Here is a 20,798-nt window from a genome sequence, read left to right on the forward strand (position 1 = left end):
GAGAGAGAAAAGGTGTATCGTACAATATGCCTAACGTACGTTGACAAAATCGCACATTATGTTACCAAAAATGAAAACTGCGTGTTTCAAAAAACTTGAAAATCGCATGTACATAAAAAAGGGAAATCGCATGTTCAATAAAAACTCAAAAGCACACGTACAGAAAAAACTGAAATCACATGTAAAAGAAAAAAAATTGAAAGTCGCATGTTATAAACCAAATTTCGCATGTTCATACTGAATATTGTACGCAACATAAGTTGAGGCATTTTGTACATTTGTAAAGTTTTGTTACAAGTTAACACTACAAGAAATAAGGCTTTTCGCAACTAAGAAAAACAAGCTTTTCGCGACTAAATTTTGTCGCAACAGGATCGTCTCTACTGCTCGGTCGCATTAGGCAGCCGTCGCTATAGGTTGAACTATAGCGACGGCATTTAGTCTGTATAGGGGATTCACTAAAAATTCTTCAAATATTAAAAAAGCATTAATTCTAGAAAATAAAACTTTTAGCGACTAAATTTAATCGCTATAGATTCTTAACAAATTTTAAAGGTTTCACTTGGAGAGACTAAATTTAGTCGCTATAGGTTTTTAACATAATTTAACCTGGTAGCTATATCGACCAAATGTCGTCGCAATAGGTGAAAAAATCATATTTTTTTAGGTTTTATAAATAATAAAACTGTAAAACCCAAAAATATTCAAACTATATATTATAAAGCAAACTAAGTTCAATTCTAACATAAACTAAAATGCTTTGCGGGTGGAAACTCGATTTCTTTACACCATTTTAGTTAATCCGTCAGATGTTCAAAATCAAGCGATCGTATTTCACAGTTGTACTACTTTTTATTAAAAGATATTATTATTTCACAACGAAAATAGCATACAGTTTCCATTAATAAAAGTAATATTATATAATTGTTTAGCTTTATTACAAAGTTTTATATTTTTATAGATGCATGTGATTTTATTATAAGAAAAAAAAAATACATACGAGTAGTATAGGAATATATAACTCGTATGGCATTGACAACAAACCTGAATCATTGACATTTTATATGAGTATAATAGTATAACCCTATACAACTCATACAAAATGTCAATGACGCCAGAAATCTGGTGTATATGTATCAGTGGCCTTTGTAAATGTGACATTTTGGTGGCATATTTTGGAGGAGACGACTTTATGATATACCTTACACATTGATTACGATTTTAAGACCATATGTAGGGGTACACATGAATAATGCCTCCACCCATGGACATTGTGTGATACATGTCATCTCAGTCAGTAAAGGGGCATTACGAGCGTTTTTCACAAATGGACGTAGTGGGATAAATAATGACCCATCAATGATTACCCAATTATTTAAAAAAATAAAACAAATAATATTAGTTGGAATGTTATTGGACTAACAAAAATGGAGAAAGCATGCACCGACGTTTTTTATATAACGCAGAGGATCATTTTTTGAAAAAAAAAAACGCTTAAACACGCCTAGGGGATGGGGGTGGGCATGTTTGGGCGTGATTGGTGAGGAAAAACGCCAAAATTGATACCACTACGGATCGTCTAATTGCACTTTCACGTTTGGTTAAATGTGATTATAAAGAGTACACAATTATTAGAAAATAAAGAAAGAAGATATATGATTATCTAAAAGATCTTTTATATATTATAAAATGTGGGAGAATAAAACATTTTCAACGTATACAAAGTTAATGTGCGGTATGTAACATTAAATATATTAATATTATATTATTTAATCTTGTAGCCATTATAATCATTTATATTATATGGATCAAAATATATTAATAACCTATTAATAATTAGTTGGTAATTGTTGATGGACCATATTACCCTTATTAACTAATTGAGTTTCCTCTTGGGTGTATATGTAAGGAGATTATTAGAGAGTTTAAGGGTTACACAAGTTAGACAATTTCACAACCCTCATAACATCACAATCGGCTCTCTCTCCATAACCGAAACCTCCCTTGTTTCGGTTTCATCACCATCATAACTTTACACCCTAAGGAGGAACTAGATCATCCTGACAAGTATGTCAAACTCAATGGCTGTATCTCTGACTGGATTCTCTTCTGGCCTGTCTGCTGTAACAGGTATGTAATTCATGTTTTCCATTATGTTTAAAACAGAACTGAACAACATGTGGTATCAGAGCATATGTTGATAAATAAGTTCTGTTTTCGCATCCATTATTCTGGGTTCATAATATGGAAAACAGAAATTTTTAAAGCCTTAAAAATCACGGTTGATTCGGGTTACATTGAGCCGAAATCAGTGTTTTGAGAAAAGGGGTGATTAATCATGTCACCCGAAACTAATCAACATGTGGTATCAGAGCATATGTTGATAAATAAGTTCTATTTTCGCATCCATTATTCTGGGATCATAATATGGAAAACAGAAATTTTTAAAGCCTTAAAAATCACGGTTGATTTCGGGTTACATTGAGCCGAAATCAGTGTTTTGAGAAAAGGGGTGATTAATCATGTCACCCGAAACTAATATGGGTTAATCTTATGTTCGAGACCCGTTTGAAATCATTAAAATTCAGGTTTCGGATCCCAGATTATGTTTTAATTTTTTTAGGGTTCATCTTTTGTTCTAAGGAAAACTTGAAAATTCCTTAAGTTTTGGAATATAATTTGGATTAGTGGGTGTTTTTACTGATTTTGATCTGAATTTTATCTATTAAAATCTTCGAAAACTGTTAATAGATAATCAGTTATAATTTTCGAAATCTTTGATAAGTTTAGATCAGCAATAAAACAGGAAACATTATCCCACAATCCCTAAAATTTCTAGTTTTCGGTTATTATCACAAAATAGCAGTTAACAGTGGGCTCGAGACCATTAGATCTCGACTCGAGACCATCAGACTATGACTCAAGACCATCAGATCTCGACTCAAGACCACAAGGTCTCGACTCGAAATCATAAGGGTCATCAAATGTTTACAACTCGAGACAAAGGTCTCGACTCAAGACCATAAAGTCACAAATCGAGTCCACTGAGATTTCGACTAAGGGCTTCAATCTTCACAACTCGAGACCGTGGTTGCAACTCGAGACCTCATTATGACTCGAGATCTCATAAAATACAGTAGTCGAGACCATGGTTCCGACTCGAGACAAAGGTTGCGACTCGAGACCTCATAACTGACTCGAGATCTCATCATTCAGTCGAGACCTAACTCGAGACCTGACTCGAGACTTTACTCGAAACCTCATTACCTTAGGCTGTTTTATGTGAACTAAAATTTTGCGCTAACAGGTGGTTTGCTATTAAATACTTGGTTTTGTTAACACTTAATTAACTAATCTGAATCAGATATTTTTTTACAAAACCAAAATAGCTTAACTTGAATGAGCTTCTGATGTATCATTTCTGGCCAAAGCTGATTTAATACATCTATTTATTGTTCAAGTATTATAAAAGCTATGTCGAGTATTCAATACATACGTGAAATGTCTTAATTTCTGGCCAAAGCTGATTTTAATTCATTTATGTCTAGCATACTTGACAAGTGCATAACTAAAGTGATTGTCTCATTTCTGGCCAAAGCTGATTTGTCACGATTAATTTGCACACATACTTAAATGATTACCCTTCTGGCCAAAGCTGATTTGTTTTTGTTTAAGTAGAATTTTTAACTAAGTCTATTATTTTGATGTTAGTAATAGACAATATCACAGCTTCATAATTAAAATGTTCATTATTTATGCCTGCCTTAGTATAACATGCCCTTAGATCACATTAGGACTTCTTTCTTAGAATCATAACTTGCTCATCTTATTTCCACTATCAGCACCTAATTGCGGGATTCTTGACTGGTGATAACTTTGCTGAATGGAAGGATGCCCTCATGCTTACACTAGGATTGCTAGACTTCGATTATGCTCTTAGAGAGAATAAGCCAGCGGACCTTACCACTCAAAGTACTTCTGCTGAGCAGATAGTTCATGAAAAATGGACTAGGTGTAACTGCATGTCTCTCATGTTCATGAAGCAGTCCATTCACAATGCAATTAGAGGCGCTATTCCTGATTCTGAAGATGCTAAAGCCTACATGGCTTCTGTGGAGGCACAATTCAAGGGAACATCAAAAGCACACGCTAGCACTCTTATCCTCAAGCTGGTGACGACTAAGTATGATGGGAGGAGCGGCATTTGCGAACACATCATGATGATGCATGACATGGCCAATAAGCTGAAAGGGCTAGAGATGGAAATCAGTGATGGTTTTCTTGTTCACTTCATCATCACTTCGCTTCCTTCGTCCTATGAGGCATTCAAGATCAATTAGAACACTCAGAAGGACAAATGGACGATGAGTGAGCTGGTCGCTATGTGCGTACAGGAGGAAGAACGTATGAAGATGGATCGCACTACTGATGTTGCTAACTTCACCACCTCCAGCTCTAAGAAGAGGAAGAACAATTATCAAAGAAAGGATGCTTCCAAGGTCCAAAAGCCAAATCCTAAAACAAGTGCGCCTTCCGGCTCTAAGAGCTCCTTAGGCAAACCTTATTGCAAGTTATGTAAGAAAACATGACATAAGCAAAAGGAATGCCCTGACTTCAAGGAGTGGCTGGCTAAGAAAGGTAACGATTTTTCATGATACTTGAGTCCTTTAATTTAAATGTTCCTGCTAATTCTTGGTTGTTTGATTCTGGTTCTATGGTTCATGTAACTAACTCTACTCAGGGATACCTATCAATCCGGAAGCTGGGAAGAAACCAAAGAACACTTAAAGTTGGGGATGATCGGGAATTAGAAGTGAAGGCCATAGGAACATTACAATTATTTTTGAAAACTGGTTTATGTATTAAAGTTTATGATACCTTATATGATCCTGAGGTAACTCGAAACCTTATATCAGGACCAAAGTTAGACATGGACGGTTTTGTCGTTTCTCATGGTCATCGCAAACTCTCTATTCTCTATGATTCTGTTGTTTATGGTACTGGCATTCTGGATGGTGATCTCTATAGATTAGAACTAGATGATAATTTTTCCAAATCTTTGTTGTCATATAATATTAATGAATCACTCACAATGATGGAAAAGAAACGAGACTTAGAGACCACATCCATGTTGTGGCATCAACGTTTAGACCACATATCAAGAGAACGATTAAATCGTCTCGTAAAGGATGAAGTCTTACCTCCTCTCGATTTCACTGATTTTGGAACATGTGTCAAATGTCTTAAAGGCAAAATGACATCAGCGAGTAAGAAAGGTGCCACTAGGAGTTCTAATTTATTAGAACTCATTCAAACTGACATTCGTGGTCCTTACCAAATCGCTGGCATAACAGGACATACTTCATTTATCACTTTCATTGATGATTATTCTCGTTACATGTACTTGTATCTTATTAAGGAAAAATCTGAATCTCTAACAACTTTTAAAGATTATAAAGCTGAAGCTGAAAAGCAATTAGATCGTCAGATTAAAGTTGTGAGATCAGATAGAGGCGGTGAATATTATGGAAGACATACTGATGTGGGTCAAGCTCCTGGTCCATTTTATGAGTTTTGTAAGGGCCAGGGGATTGTGTTGGTGCACTTTGTGTCTGTACTTTGTCTATATTTTGTAATGTATAAAACGATGTCTTTTGTCGGCTGTGTTTACGTCTTTTGTATGTAGTTTATGTGTTGTAATATGTGTTTGACCAAGTCAACCATCCTCCTGGTTTGACTTGGCCAAACTTCAACACTTAGTGATTGAAAGATGATATGTCACGAAGGATGTCATCGAAGGATGTTTAGTATCCTTCGATGACTTCGAAAGATGTCTTTCGAAGTATCTTTGTGGACCTCGAAGGATATGCCATCCTTCGAGGTATGCTTAGATCCTTCGAGATCTTTCGATAGTCTTTCTGATCGACAGATGATCTTTCGACCAGGATATCTATCCTTCGTGCATGGTAATCTGTGATGGGTATATATATCCATGAAGGGTTTCACTTCACAATAAGTTCTGTCCAAAGTTTGTATTCACAGTAGAGAGCTTTTGTGGGTGAAACAAGGTCTTGTAAGAGTGTATTTTCAGTTTGGTCAAGGTCTGTAACCGTGTCCACTGAAATACAAGAGAAAACTTTGATACTTGCTTGTCTACTCTTTCTCTTGTTCACTTTGCTTTCATATAAACTCCGGTTTGCTTGCTAGCTTGGATTCCGCACTTGCTAGTGGGTTAAACATAACAAGGAATAGGTTAAACCTCAACCTCCGAGGGACCTACAAGTGGTATCAGAGCCGTGGCTCTTTTCCTTGTTAAACCGGGTTTGTGCAAGACTTTGGTTTGTGTTTGGACAAAAGTTTTCTTGGTTTAACTCCCGTTTTTAGTGTGTTTCTGGACTTTCTAGCCTTAAAAACGTGTTTTAAACTAACCGGGTGTTGTGTGGGAAGGATTGGGTAACTTAAAATTTTGTCTTGAAAGGTTTGCTATTTTCTGGCAAATATTCCGGTCATATTCCGGTTGCTAGGTGTGGATAAGAAGCTTCCCTTTTTGGCAAAATTTTCAAAGTTGGTGAAAGTTGGTGAAAAGTTTGTGCAGAACATCCTTTCTGCCGAAAGGTGTTTCACCAACCACATCAACCTGTCACTTTTCAGTCAACTTTGTGTCAGTGTGTCAGAGTGTGTTCGAAAGATATCTTTCGAGCTCGACAGATCATCTTTCGATTCAGGAGATTCGAAAGATAACTATCCTTCGAACAATCCTTCGAAGTCGGCGTGCCATCTTTCGAGTCAAGGAATCTTCTCGAAAGATCCATCATTCGAGTTACTGTTTGTCTTCGAAAGATAAGGATCCTTCGAGTAGGGGAATCTTTCGAAGTTTTTGTTCGAAAACTCAACAGTAGTCTTTCGAATACTGTTGATCTTTCGAACAGTGTTATCTTTCGGGCCATCTTTCGAGTCTTATCTGTTTGAATCTAACAGTTTGTGATTTCAGGTCTTTCGATCCTTATCCTTCGGCTGTTGTCATTTTTCAAGTTTTAATATAGTTTGTGAAAATCAATCTTCTAAATTTATTTTCACCTAATATATTAATTATAAAATGGGAACAAATGGTCAATGGGATCCTTCTGCGTGGACTACGACAACTTTGACTCCACAGTCATCATCTACGCAATCATCAACCACGCAGTCTGCGCCAGAGTTCAACAAAACTGCATGGATGCAGGCTATTGCCCCAACTCAAGCTGCAATGATAACGGCAAATCAATGGGCATTGGTCACTAATCAAAGCAACAGCATTCAAGCAATGATGCAGAACGATAGTGAAACTGGTACAAGCACGAAACCGCCAAAGCTTAATCACATCAATGATTGGGGATGGTGGAAAGAAAGGTTGAGAACTTACGTTCAGGGGCAAGGTCAAGACTTATGGATGTGTTTCTTCACTTCGTTTGAAAATGAGTTGGAAGTTGCAGGATCAAATCCAGAAACTTACAGCACACTGTCTGATGAAGATAAGAAGAAGTTTGAATTGGAAAAGAAAGCATTTATGATTCTCACGCAGGCTCTTCACAGAGATATATACCACCAATTCGTCTACTGTACGACTACCAAAAGTTTGTGGGATATGCTCACGTTAAGGTGTGAAGGAAATGCTCAATCAAGAAAGATCAAGCAGGAGTTGCTAAAGAAAGAGTTTGAAGGTTTTACCTGCATGGAGAATGAAGGTCTATCAGAATTGTCTACAAGATATCACCATCTGTTGAGTGAAATGTTTGCCTTCAAAGTCTCTGCCACTCCACAAGATATGGTGAGGAGATTTGCTGATGCCTTACCAGCAAAGTGGAGCAGTTATCTTGAGATTCTCAAGGAAAACGGTGTTCTGGATACAATTACCATTTATGAGCTAATACAGAAATTGGAAAACAAAGATGTTGAAGAAAAGCTCAAGGCGAAAAGAACAACCACTCCTCAGAATCCCGAGATGTATTTTGGGATTGCAGGTGGTATTACTGGAGAAAAGCCAGCTTCTCAGCATGCTAAGCTTCAAACAGCGTTCATCTCCAACACCGGACCTCCAACAGCAAATCAATTTGATCCTTCAGCATACACAATGATGTATTCAAGACCAGATTCTTCATCTCAACAACAACAACAGCAGACAGCTCAACAATTCACTCCACCGCCTTTCCTGGATCCTAACAGAGCTCAACAGCAACAACCACAACAGCAGGGATTTTATGGAAGTTCTTCAAGCTTTCAAGCTACTTCCAATCCGAACACTGTCAGATTGGATACTTCCAATTTTTCAAAAGTCAGTGTTGAGATAGCCAAGGAACATATGGAGATGTTGAACACCTTGGTTAGCGCCTACTGTGGGTTGGTTGCGGGTCAGATTGGAAATATCAACCTAACCAACGAAGATTATCAGCAGGTTGATAAAGAAGAGTTTGAGATGATGGATATAAAGTGGGCTCTTGCTAGTGCTATCCGTAGAGCTAAAGAGTTTATGGAAAGAACGGGGAGAACCAGCTTGGAAAGCAATAACAACACCAAGTATGGTTTTGATAAAAATGCTGTCACCTGCTTCAACTGTGGTGAAAAGGGTCATTTCAAACGGGAATGTCAGAAGCCACCCAAGCAAGGCAATCAGAATCCTTTCAGGAATCAAAGACAGCCTCAGCAACAACAGAACAATTCTGACAGACAATTAGTTCCCGTGGGAGGAAATACTTCTGGATCCTCAAACTCTAATTCCCACAGAGGATTAGTTGTTCAAGCTGATGAGATTTGTAACTGGAGTGTTCAGCTTGGAGAAGGAGGTAATGGAGGTAATGGTGGCACAGCTTGTTATGCCAAAGTAGTTGAAAAGGTTGAAGAACCCGTGTCTGCTGGTGAATCTTCTGAAGATGAAGATAGCTCGGGTTATAGTGGAAGTGTTGATGGTGAATCACTTGATACTGGTGATATATCAAGTGAGGCTTTAGATCTGGAGGTTGATGAATTATTGGCTGATGCTGAAGCTTTATGCAAGAGAAAGTCTATTCTTTGTCAGAAAGCTGCTGGAACTTCTGAGAAGCTTTCTCAATTTTTCTCTGAAGACGGATCTTTCTCTTTTCTTACAGCCTTCATGGCTCATGTTGAAGGACAAACCTCACAGGTATGTGATTCTAAACCTGACTCTGTTTCTGCTGTTGTTGAATGTGCTAAATGTCTAGAATATGCAGAAAAGGAAAGTCTGTTTGAAATCACACAAAAACACAATCAAGAATTGATTGTTGATCTTGCCAAAGCATCTGAAGCTAACTTCTTTTTAACCAAAAATGAAAAAGAATTTAAAGAAACAATTAAGTCATTAAAACATGATGTTTCTGAATTACAAAAGGCTGTTTTGAGAAAACAACATGCTAATAATAACTTAATTGACACAATTGAGAAACAAATGGTGGAGTTAGCTACAGCTCGATGCGAGTGTGATGCAATCAAGCAGAAATTGGACAGTTATTCCAATTCCCGCTTTGTTTTGGATCACATCATCAGTGTTCAGAAGGAAAAGGGGGATAAAAAATGTATTGGATACAAAAAATGTCCCCCCCCAATGAGCCACAATTATTCAAAACAGCCTGATGACGAGGATATGCCCCGTTTTGAACCTACTGTGCCACTTGCGCGAGATGACTTTGCTGCAGGCCTCGGGTTCAAAACTGGTACATCTTCCTCGGAACAATCAGCTTCTGAGAATGTGGAAAATTCATCATGTGAAAAGGGACAGAGTCCTCCCATCATTGAGGATGCTGACTCTTCAGACGATGAATCTGAAGAAATTGTGAAACCACAGCCTAACTCGGTTACACCAGACATTCCAATTGAGAATCACATCTTGTGTGATCCCCCAGTGAAACCGAGTAAGGCTGAAACACCAAAGGCAGTGAAGCCCAGTGTACCTAGCAGTGAAACGAATAACTTGTTGTATACGCTCAAGGGAGACAGCAAAATTTATTCCGACAGAGATTTTCCAATCAAAAATGTAAATCAAGATTTAATTGAGAAAGTTTTTGAAGGACGAACTGACAAGTTTTTGGGAAACAAAGGTAACAAAGTCACTGTCACTCAATGTGAACCAGTTCCACGTGAACAAATTAGAAAACAACATGGGAACCAAACACTGCCAGTTGAGCGAAAACAACAAGTGAATTCTGGAAAAGGCAAGAGCCAGGTGCAAGAAAAGAGGGCTCAGAACAAGAATGTTCAAGCACCAAAAGCTCAGTCGCCTAAGACTGAACAACCAAGGGTTCAACAACCTAAAGTTGAACAGTCTAAGGCTCCACAACCTAAGGTTGCACAACCTAAAGTTCCACAATCTAAGGTTGAGCAACCTAAGGTTCAAAAGGTGCAAAACAGGAAAGCCCCTGTTAAGAAACAAAAACCGATAGTGAAGTTTGTTGAATCAAAGGGTACGGACAAACTTGAAACATTTCAAAACAAATCTAACAATGAATTTGTAAAACAAGTTAGAATTTTGAAACGAAATGAGCAAAACAATTATACCCAACACACAAACGGATGTGATTTAGGTGCAAGCACATCCAGATCACAAACTTCAGTGTCTGGTTCTTCGTCGGGTAATCAACACGTTTCTCCGAGGTTCGTAGAGCGGAGAATGTGTTTTGAATGTGGAACAATTGGGCGCATCGTAAGATACTGCCCATACTTGAAAAAGTTGAAAGGACAAACAAGTGTTCCCCAAGAAACCAGTTACCAAAAACAATCGGTTTCCCCGAAACAAGACCCACGTGTCTTGAAAGAAAGGGAAAAGAAAGAAAAACAAAAGAACAAAAAGGTAATTGAGAAGGCCTTAAAATCGGAGGTCAAGAATGAGAAACCTGTTCAAGCTAAACCTACAAATGCAAAACCAGTAAATACAAAATCAATTAATTCAAATACTGGTAAACAAAAACAAGCTTGGAAACAAAAACAGGTAATTAAGTCAGGGGGAGCACCAGAAATTTTATTTCCTAATCATCAAGTGATTGAGATCACTTTCCTTGATGATCAAGGACGACCCAAGTCAACAAAGGCTTGGGTCCCCCTCTCAAACTGATGTGTTAATTGCATGTGCAGGCGGCTCCAGGAGGAACTATTAATAGTCTTTGGATTGTTGATAGTGGGGCTTCCAGGCACATGACTGGCGACTATCGTCTTCTTTTCGATGTGAGAAGTATAAGAGGAGGATATGTTGCGTTTGCGGGAGATAAGGGAGGTTATATCACCGGCGAGGGAATGATCTCTAATGGGATTGTGAGTTTCGACAAGATCAATTATGTGAAGCAATTGGATCACAATCTCTTGAGTGTTTCTCAAATCTGCGACAAGAAGTTCACCGTGCATTTTGATGATGCCGGTTGTTATGTGCTGAAGCCAGGTTTCAAGATCCCCCCAGAATGGATTCTCTTATCAGCTCCAAGGGTGAATGATTTGTATGTCCTTGATATGAGCCAAGCAGTAACGAATTCCAAACAAGTTACTTGCTTTGTTTCAAAGGCCACTGAAAAGGAGACAATCTCTTGGCACAGACGAATGGGTCATATTCACCTCAGAAAAATGAATCACCTTGTCAAAAACAACTTGGTGAGAGGTGTCAATGTGAAACACTTTCAACTTCAAGATGTCTGTGTGCCGTGTCAAAAGGGAAAGCAGACCAAGAAATCTCATCCATTGAAGAAGGTTAACACTGTCAACATGCCACTCGAGCGTTTGCATATGGATCTTTTCGGCCCTGTCAAACACAAGAGTGTGCACGGAGAAGTTTTCTGCTTGGTAGTTACTGATGACTACTCAAGATTTTCATGGGTTGACTTCATGGTCCACAAGAGCGAGACTCCAGAAATTCTGAAGAATTTGATCACCCTGTTGGAAAATCTGTATATTCTAAAGGTGAGGCGAATTCGAAGCGACAACGGTACCGAGTTCAAAAACAGGGTTATGGATGAGTTTTGCACTGCAAAAGGAATCCTTCATGAATACAGCTCTCGGTACACGCCACAACAAAATGGAGTCGCTGAAAGAAAGAACAGAACCTTAATAGAGACTGCAAGAACCATGTTGGTTGAGTCTCAGCTTCCAGTTCGATTCTGGACTGAAGCTGTTGCCTCAGCTTGCTACACGTTAAACAGGGTTCTCACAGTGAAAAGACATGGAAAAACGTGCTTCGAACTCCTACACAAGAAGACTCCTGACTTGGAATATCTAGAACCTTTTGGTGCACCATGTACCATGATTGAGCCTGACGGGAAGTTTGGTGCCAAAGCTATCGAAGGTTATTTCCTTGGGTATGCTACTCCTAATCTGCGAGTATGGAACCTGACTACCAAAAGGATTGAAGAATGGGGTGAAGTAAGAGTCCAAAGATATTCTAATCCTCCGAAGCCTTCTGGTGAACCATGGATGTTCGATTATGATGGTCTTTTCGACTCATTCAATCTGCCTACATTTGATGATGATAATGCAATTGCTCAAATGTTGTCTGAAAGCGAGAATGCGACTGGCTCTCAGTTAGCTCGTCCAATCATTGTTGACTCACAAGCGTCTTCTTCTGTCAACAATCTCGTTTCAAATGAGGTGTTTAATGATGCTGTCGATTACAATTTGTCATCGGAAGATGAGGAGTATATTGATGCAAATGATGGTGAAGCACTGCGTCCGGTTCAAGGTACTTCAGAAGCAACGGATCCAGTGTCTGCGCCAATTATCCAAGAAGAAAATGCATCATCTTCTACAACTCACCAGCTTCAGAATGATATCGGGAATTTAAATATCACTAACTTGAGGTCAAATGTTGAAGTTCCTCAAGTTACTGAAACCCGAATTCATAACATTCATCCTCAGCAGAATATAATAGGTGATGTTCTCAGTGGTGTAAGGACAAGAAATCAAATCAGAAACAACGAAAATGCTGGCTTGTATGCTGAGATACGAGAATCGGGACAACAGAATCAATGGTCCTTTGCCTGCTACGTTAGCCAAGAAGAACCTAAATCTTGGAAAGAGGCATTGAAGGATGATTCCTGGGTGGAAGCAATGCAAGAAGAACTTCAGCAGTTTGAGAAATTGGGCGTATGGAAATTGGTTGATAGGCCCGATAACTACAAAAAGATCGGAACTCGCTGGGTGTTCAAGTGCAAAAAGGACGACCGTGGGATTGTTGTCCGAAACAAAGCAAGGTTGGTTGTCCAAGGCTTTAGTCAGATTGAAGGCATTGACTACAATGAAGTGTATGCTCCTGTTGCTCGTCTGGAGGCTATTAGAATCTTTCTAGCCTATGCATCTTTCAAGAAATTTAAGGTGTACCAGATGGATGTCAAAAGTGCTTTTCTACACGGAGTAGTCGAGGAGGAAGTATATGTCGAGCAACCACCGGGGTTTGAAGATCCATTACATCCTGACAGGGTTTTACTTCTAAACAAGGCGTTATATGGTCTTCATCAAGCACCTCGGGCTTGGTATGAAACGTTGTCTACCTATCTGCTCAGCAATGGTTTTAGACGGGGTTTGATCGACTGTACCCTCTTCATCAAAGAGAATGGTGAAGATCTTCTGTTGGTACAAGTGTATGTCGACGACATTATCTTTGGTTCTACCGATGATAAGTTGTGTAAAGAATTTGAAAAGGTGATGCAAGATCGATTCGAGATGAGTGCGATGGGTGAAATGACGTTTTTCTTGGGTTTGCAAGTAAATCAATCCGAATCTGGAATTTTTATTCATCAAACCAAGTACGTCGGGGACATCTTGAGCCGGTTCCAGATGTCCGATTCGAAGCCAATTTCTACTCCTCTTCCTCAGAATCATGGAATTACTCCGGATGACGAAGGAGATGCTGTGGATTCTTCGCTCTATCGTGCTATGATTGGATCTTTAATGTATCTCACCGCATCAAGACCCGACATTATGTATCCAACTTGTCTTCTCGCAAGGTATCAAGCGAATCCGAAGGTCTCTCACTATGCTGCTGTCAAAAGGATCTTTCGTTATCTGAAGACTTACCCTGACACCGGGTTATGGTATCCTAAGGATGATAACTTCGATCTTAAAGCTTTCAGTGATTCTGATTTCGGCGGCTGCAAGAAAGATAGAAAATCAACTACAGCAGGATGTCAGTTCTTAGGCAATCGCCTAGTCACTTGGCAATGCAAGAAGCAGACATGTGTGGCTACGTCTACATGTGAAGCAGAATACATTGCTGCGTCTAGTTGCTGCTCCCAGGTTCTATGGATCCAACAACAGATGCGGGACTACGGTTTTGAATTCCTAACTACTCCTATTTATGTTGATAATGAGGCTGCCTTACAGATCACTAGAAATCCTGTACAGCACTCGAAAACGAAGCACATCGATATTAAATATCACTTCATACGTGATTGCTTTGAAAAGAGACTTATCGATGTGGTTCATATTCATACCGACCACCAACGTGCCGACCTTTTTACCAAAGCATTTGATAAATCAAGATTTGATTATTTACTTTTGGTAAACGGCATTAAGGTGAAGCAAGAGTAACCGACATCAGGAAATCGTTTTTGTAAATATTTTTCTAAAAACCAAAAATCCAAAAATATTTTTCATTTTCTTTATTTTTGAATTTTAGGGGGAGAAAGTTTCAAGAAAAATACAAAAACATTGAAAAACCACAAAAATACAAAAATATGTCTTTAATTTATTTACTTTCTGCATTTAAGGGGGAGAAAATTCAGAAAAACACAAAAACAATAGAAAAACAAAAATGAGTTTCTTGGCAATATAAGAGAAAGTGATATTACATCAGAGGTCGGTTGAAACATGTTTCCAGAAATCAAAAGAAAAAGAAAATGATAAGTAGCTCTACTAATGATGTACCGGTAGACTCACGATCATTTTAAAGTATGCAGGAGATATAAACATAACAGACTGAAAACCGCGTGGGAACCGTTCATTGGCATATGGTCTTGGTACCGAAATTTCGTTTGATAGATTGCCGAGGTTCTGAGATATTCGGGGTTTATGCTGTTTATCATCTGGGTATCATGGTTGTTTCTATAAAAGACAAAGTCTAAGTTCTTCCATGATACCATACATACGTGTACATATCTCATACTGCATTCGACCTCAATAAGTGATCAACAATCACATGTCCAAATCAAATAAGTGATAAAATATCACATTTATCCGGGAGTCAAGTTCGTCTCTCTGCTGTACGGAAGTACTGACCTGTTCACGGACTTGCTCCTGTGCCCTCATGCATTGAAACTCAAGTTCCTCATCAATAAGTGATTCTATCACATAGGGCTTGTTTTCAAACTCAAATAAGTGACTTGTTCACATTGTATATATATACGTCAAAAACGGATGATAAACGGTATACTCCCCAGTATGATGAATTCTCGTGCATACCTTGATACGGGAATGTGTCGTGAGTGGATGAACACTGGTCGGTAAGTATAAATCATACCTTAAACGTATCTCATTGTATTATGATTACACCTGATCGTTGAGTTTAAGTGGACAACAATATCGGTAATTATGGTAGAATACTTATCCGCTTCTGTAAAAGAATTTTAAAAAGGAAGTGTGTTTTGACAAAAGACCGCAAGCTGATATGATTCTCTTCGCCAGAAACTCGCAAAAATATTGTTGTGTTTGTACATATTTACTTTCTGCTTAATTTACTGCTTTAATTTTAAACAGTTTTTGTCGTTTGGTGCATATCAGCACGGCATTAGCGGTGATGTCGTTTGATAACATTCAAAGGATTTTAAAATTGTTGCCTTTTATTTTTATCAAACTTCAAAATCCAAAAAGATTTTCATCTTAACTTTATTTTTGATTGAATGATGTTGGTGCTCGATCCGATACCTGACAAGCCGAAATACTTCATAAAATTAACCTTGCTGTACTTCATAATGGACAATTCTCAAAATGGTCATTTCTGAAAAACCTCAAAATTTGAAGGGTTAAATTGGAAATTCCCCAAAAATCCAAGTGTTGGTGGAAATCTGATCCTTCGAGGAAGCAATGGCCCTCGAAAGATCAGATGGTCAAAGGAAGTCTTTGAAAGTCAACAGTCTCCATCGAAAGATGCTTGGTCAACGAAAGATTTGACCAAGTGATCCTTCGAGTTGACCAAACTTTTTGAAAGATGGCTTTATATCGAAGGATATCTTTCGAAGAATTCATAAATATCTGGGATCTTTCGATCCAGATCCTTCAAATATCTGGATCTTTCGAACCATATATGGATCCTTCGAACAAATCAGTTATCCTTCGTGACAGCTGTCCATCTTTCGAGTAGGTTTGAGTCCTTCGAGACGGTTCGATTTTCGAGGTCAGAGTATAAAAGGGTTTCATCTTCTTCATTGTTCATTATCAGTTTTCAAAAATCCTCAAAATCCTCTCGAAACTCTGCCGAAAATTTCAAAATCACTTGTTTGTTCATCAGTTTTCTCATAACACATTTGGTAGGATGTTTATATCTCAATATGTTAACAAACATCAAAACAATAACATCTTAAACATGTCATTGATCGTGTTCTTGTTAGATTATTGTTCTTGTTTTGTTTATGTAAAATCCGAATGTTTTGTGTGAATCAGTGATATTTGTTGATGTTCATGTGATGATCTTGAAACTGTTAGTGCAGGTTCTAACTGTTAGTTTTGAATCATAACAGTGGTTTTTGTCTATGGGTAAAACAGGGGAGGTTAGGGTTTGGGTAAAGCTGAAGTGCTTGGTTTGTGATCAGAATCTGGTTTGGTTTAAAATGATTGATGTTTTGAAATGGTGATGATGTTAGTCTTGTTTGACATAAAACTCACTTGAATAAAGTGTGTAACAAATCGCCGGAAAAACAATTAAAATCACCGGAAAACCCACCGGAAATTTCAACAGATGAACAGTCACCGGATCAGATCAAAGGAAGATGATGAGTCATCACCTCGAGAGATGTGCTAAACAGCATCCTTCGAGGTGAATTTCGAAAGATTTCGAAAGATAATGGATATCCCGAAAGATCATCCTTCGATGGATCAGCCTTCGAAAGATCAAGGTATCTTTCAAAATATCTTGATCATTCGAAAGATGATCTTTCGATAAGTTTGACATCTTTCAAAATAAACAGCATCTTTCGAGCTGGATCAACATCTTTCGAATGTGATCATCATCCTTCGGACTGTTTTTCATCCTTCGTGCCACTCTTTATCCTTCGATGGAGATAATGTATCCTTCGATAGTTTCAACACTTAGAAAATTTTCAAGAAACTGAAAATTTTTCTAAGTGTGAAACTAAATGTTGACTGTTTGACCCGTGCTTATTACGTGCAATTGTGATGTGCAGAAATGGCACCAAAAGTTAAGTTTGAACGGGCCAAACCCACCAAGAAAGTGAAATCGGAACTGGAAGCTATGTCTGAATCTAGACATAATATGGTGGCGTATTTACAACCAGAAGGGGGCATCAGTCCAGAATTTGCAGGCATTATGGAATATCTTCACCGGGTGCGAATTAATTATGCTATTACCACACAGCATGTCGCCTATCAGTCACATATCAAAGCATTCTGGAGTACAGCTAGGGTGGAAACAGTGGATAATCAGGAAGTAATCAGGGCAATCGTCGCTGAAAAGCCAGTAGTTATTACTGAGAATTCTATCAGAGAACGTCTTCGTTTTGGTGATAAATCTGAAGACCCAACCTCTATAGACTTGCAGTGTCAACGTGGGTTATTGTTAAGGATCAAGTACAGCCAGAACGTCCTTACCAATCAAATCAACAAGAAATACCTACCGCTTAAATACAAGTTTCTTCTGCACATCCTCATTCATTGCCTAAGCAACAAGCGCTCTGGGTATGATTTGTCTCCTATTGATCTGACAGGATTGTTTACGGCGCTGATTCTGAACAAGCCGTTCAACATTTCTCGGTATATTTTCAACAATCTGAAGGAGAACTCTCAGAGGCCACCTCCGTCCGATAAGCAGCGAACTAACACCAAGTTTTGGTTATATCCTCGCTTTCTGCAAATGTTGATAGACGATCAGATTCCTGATCTTGCTAAAGCCGAGGCAGATGTATTTCCAGTGAATCCTATGAACGAGCGCACACTTCTAATTGTCAAGTCTATGGGGGTTTACACGGGAACGCATCCAGATAGGAAAATGATTGGTCATCTTGATGCTCCTGAATATGAGCCTCCACAGAACAACAGATGGCGACGTGAAGGAAGTGTGTCTGACGATGAAGAACCAAAATTGATTGCTATGGCTGATGAGCAACTCACAGCTAAGCATGGAATCAAAGCCACTAGAAGGTCGGCTGGCAGTTCTGGTACGGCAGCTAGTGCTAAGGTTGATGTGAATGTGACTGCTGAAGTGGCTCAGGACATGCCTGTTGATCCTGATGTTCAAGCTGTTTCTGGTGGTGATGGTGGTGCTGGTCAGTCAAGTGTTGCTGCTGCGACTGACAAGGAAAGGGCAAGGTTGATCAGCCGGGAAAGCTTATTGATGAAAGCAGTTCATCTTCTGAAGATGAAGCAGGAGTTCTGATGATGATGTGTATCTTCGCCTGATAATGATGCTACTCCTCCGGGGTTGAGGGAAATACAAGGATAGTCGTGGGAATCCCAGGTTTGAAAAGATTAAGAAGACAGGAGATACTGGAGATTCTGATAAAGATGAGGATTATGTTCTTACTTCTCCAGGTTTCATCAGGAAAAGGAAGGCTCAACGACAGGGTGGTCGTGGATCAAAGAAATCTACTGCTGACACTTCTGTTCCAGTGTCAGTTCAGCCTTCATCTGATCCTGAGCAGCAGCTTCCTCCAATTGGCGATCAGTTAACTGCTTCTGAGACAATTGATCTTATGTCTTCTCCACAGAGGTCTTCGGGAGCTCATCAGGTGTCTGTTGATCAACAGCCACCTGAAACTCCCACCACAGGTACACAACCTCGACCTACTCTTGTTATAACTGGTCCTTCAGGTGGTTCGGGTCAGGCAGGTCAATCTGGTTCATCGAGACCTGAGCCCTCCAGGCCATCTCTGGCAGAAACCTTGTCAGGTTTCTCTGAAGCTGATAAGGTACAGTTCTTGATTGAACAAATCAGTGAACTGGGTGACATAGTTGGTCGACATACACGAACGATTGAAGAACATCGTGTACAACGAGTGAAGGATGCAGAGGCTCACAATCAGCTGTGTTCTATTGTAAGTGCTCAAAGTATGAAGATCAAAGAACAAGCTGAAGAAATTGATAGATTAAAGAAGGCTAACTTGGCAAGAGATAGAGAGGTGGAGATCATGAAAGACACAGTACTAATCTGGAAAATTCAGCAAAAGCGTTAAGGGAAACAGTTAGGCAGTCGTGATGAAAGACTGAAGATAGCATCCAACCTATGCAAGAAAACTTTGGTAGGGTTCATAAACAAGGTTGGGATATTATGGAGAGAGAGGCTGCAACGCTCAAGTGGATTAGTACTCCCCAAGACGTCAAGATGATCAGGATGATGATTCTTGCTAACCAGATCAAACAGCAAGGCCTCAGGCTCCCGGCTGCAGGCTGCATCCGGTGCTGCAGGCGGATCTGGCACTTCTCAAGAGACTCCGTCTGCTCCTCCTACAGTCTCTACTGGTCCAACTGAACAGACTGAAACATTGGAAACGTCTGTAGATCCTTCACAGATCAGCCTAGAACCAGAAACTTTTACTGAAGATCCTCCTGAATCCTCAAGTGCTCAAAAGTTTCATCCTATCACGGGTGAACTACTGGAAGAGGGAGAGTTTGTATCTGGGATGACAGATGAACAGTTATCAAGGTTGTTTGAGTTGGATGACGTTGCTGAATGTTTGATTGATGCTACTCCACTGGTACAGGGTCAGACTGATTTCTCCTCAATTGATGAAATCTTCATCAGTTCTGATCCTGAACGTCCTGTCTATGTTCGAGAGGACGATGCTGAAATGAATAATCTGGATGATAACTTTGTTGCTGAGAAGACAGCAGAGTTTGAAAATCTGTCTTCTGATTCGCCAACTGCTCAAGAAAGCCGTGAGAGAACTATTAATGAATGGCGAGCGGATTTCCTGGCTAGGAATCCTCCTCCGCTTGCCCCATTGGAACAGGCTAACTACATGTTGTTGGAGAAAAATCAGGCAAGGGGTCGCATCATCAGCTGGATGTTTGTGAAAGACTTACACTGCATGGTTGTGAAGAGAGAATCTGGTCTTCAATACTTCAGAACTCTCCTTAGTATTCTCACACTTCCATATTATGATGTGGCAGTGTTGGCGCAGCTTGATGTAATCAATCGAGCTAAAGAATCGATGGTAGATCTCTTTGCGAAGAAAATCAGGCTAGAAAGGCGTTTGGGTTGGAAGGATCCTCTATACAAACCTCAATTTCCAAGATACGAGCAGATCAAGTTCACTCTTGATCCAGAGACTAACACCGCTCGTTATCGTCTGGTATATGATCCTCCTAGGGTGATGAAGAAGATTCCGTTGTTGAAAATGAAGACCGACTTTCTTGGGAATTTCCGCTGCTGGGTTTATGATGCTGACACTGGTGAAGCTGTGATCTTGTTCAGAGACAATGCAGAGAACTTCAGGATAATCGATCCGATGTGGATTACAAATGTCCAGATCGGATATCATTGTGTTGAAGGATCATGAAATCAATTACCTAGTTCAAGATCGAGATCAAGCCATGAAGTTTCAAAGGATGGCTCGATACTGCTTCAACTTGTTGATCAATGCAGGAAGTGCATGGTCGTCGCATCA

Source organism: Helianthus annuus, chromosome 15 (genome assembly GCF_002127325.2).
Source record: "Helianthus annuus cultivar XRQ/B chromosome 15, HanXRQr2.0-SUNRISE, whole genome shotgun sequence".
Taxonomy (NCBI): domain Eukaryota; kingdom Viridiplantae; phylum Streptophyta; class Magnoliopsida; order Asterales; family Asteraceae; genus Helianthus; species Helianthus annuus.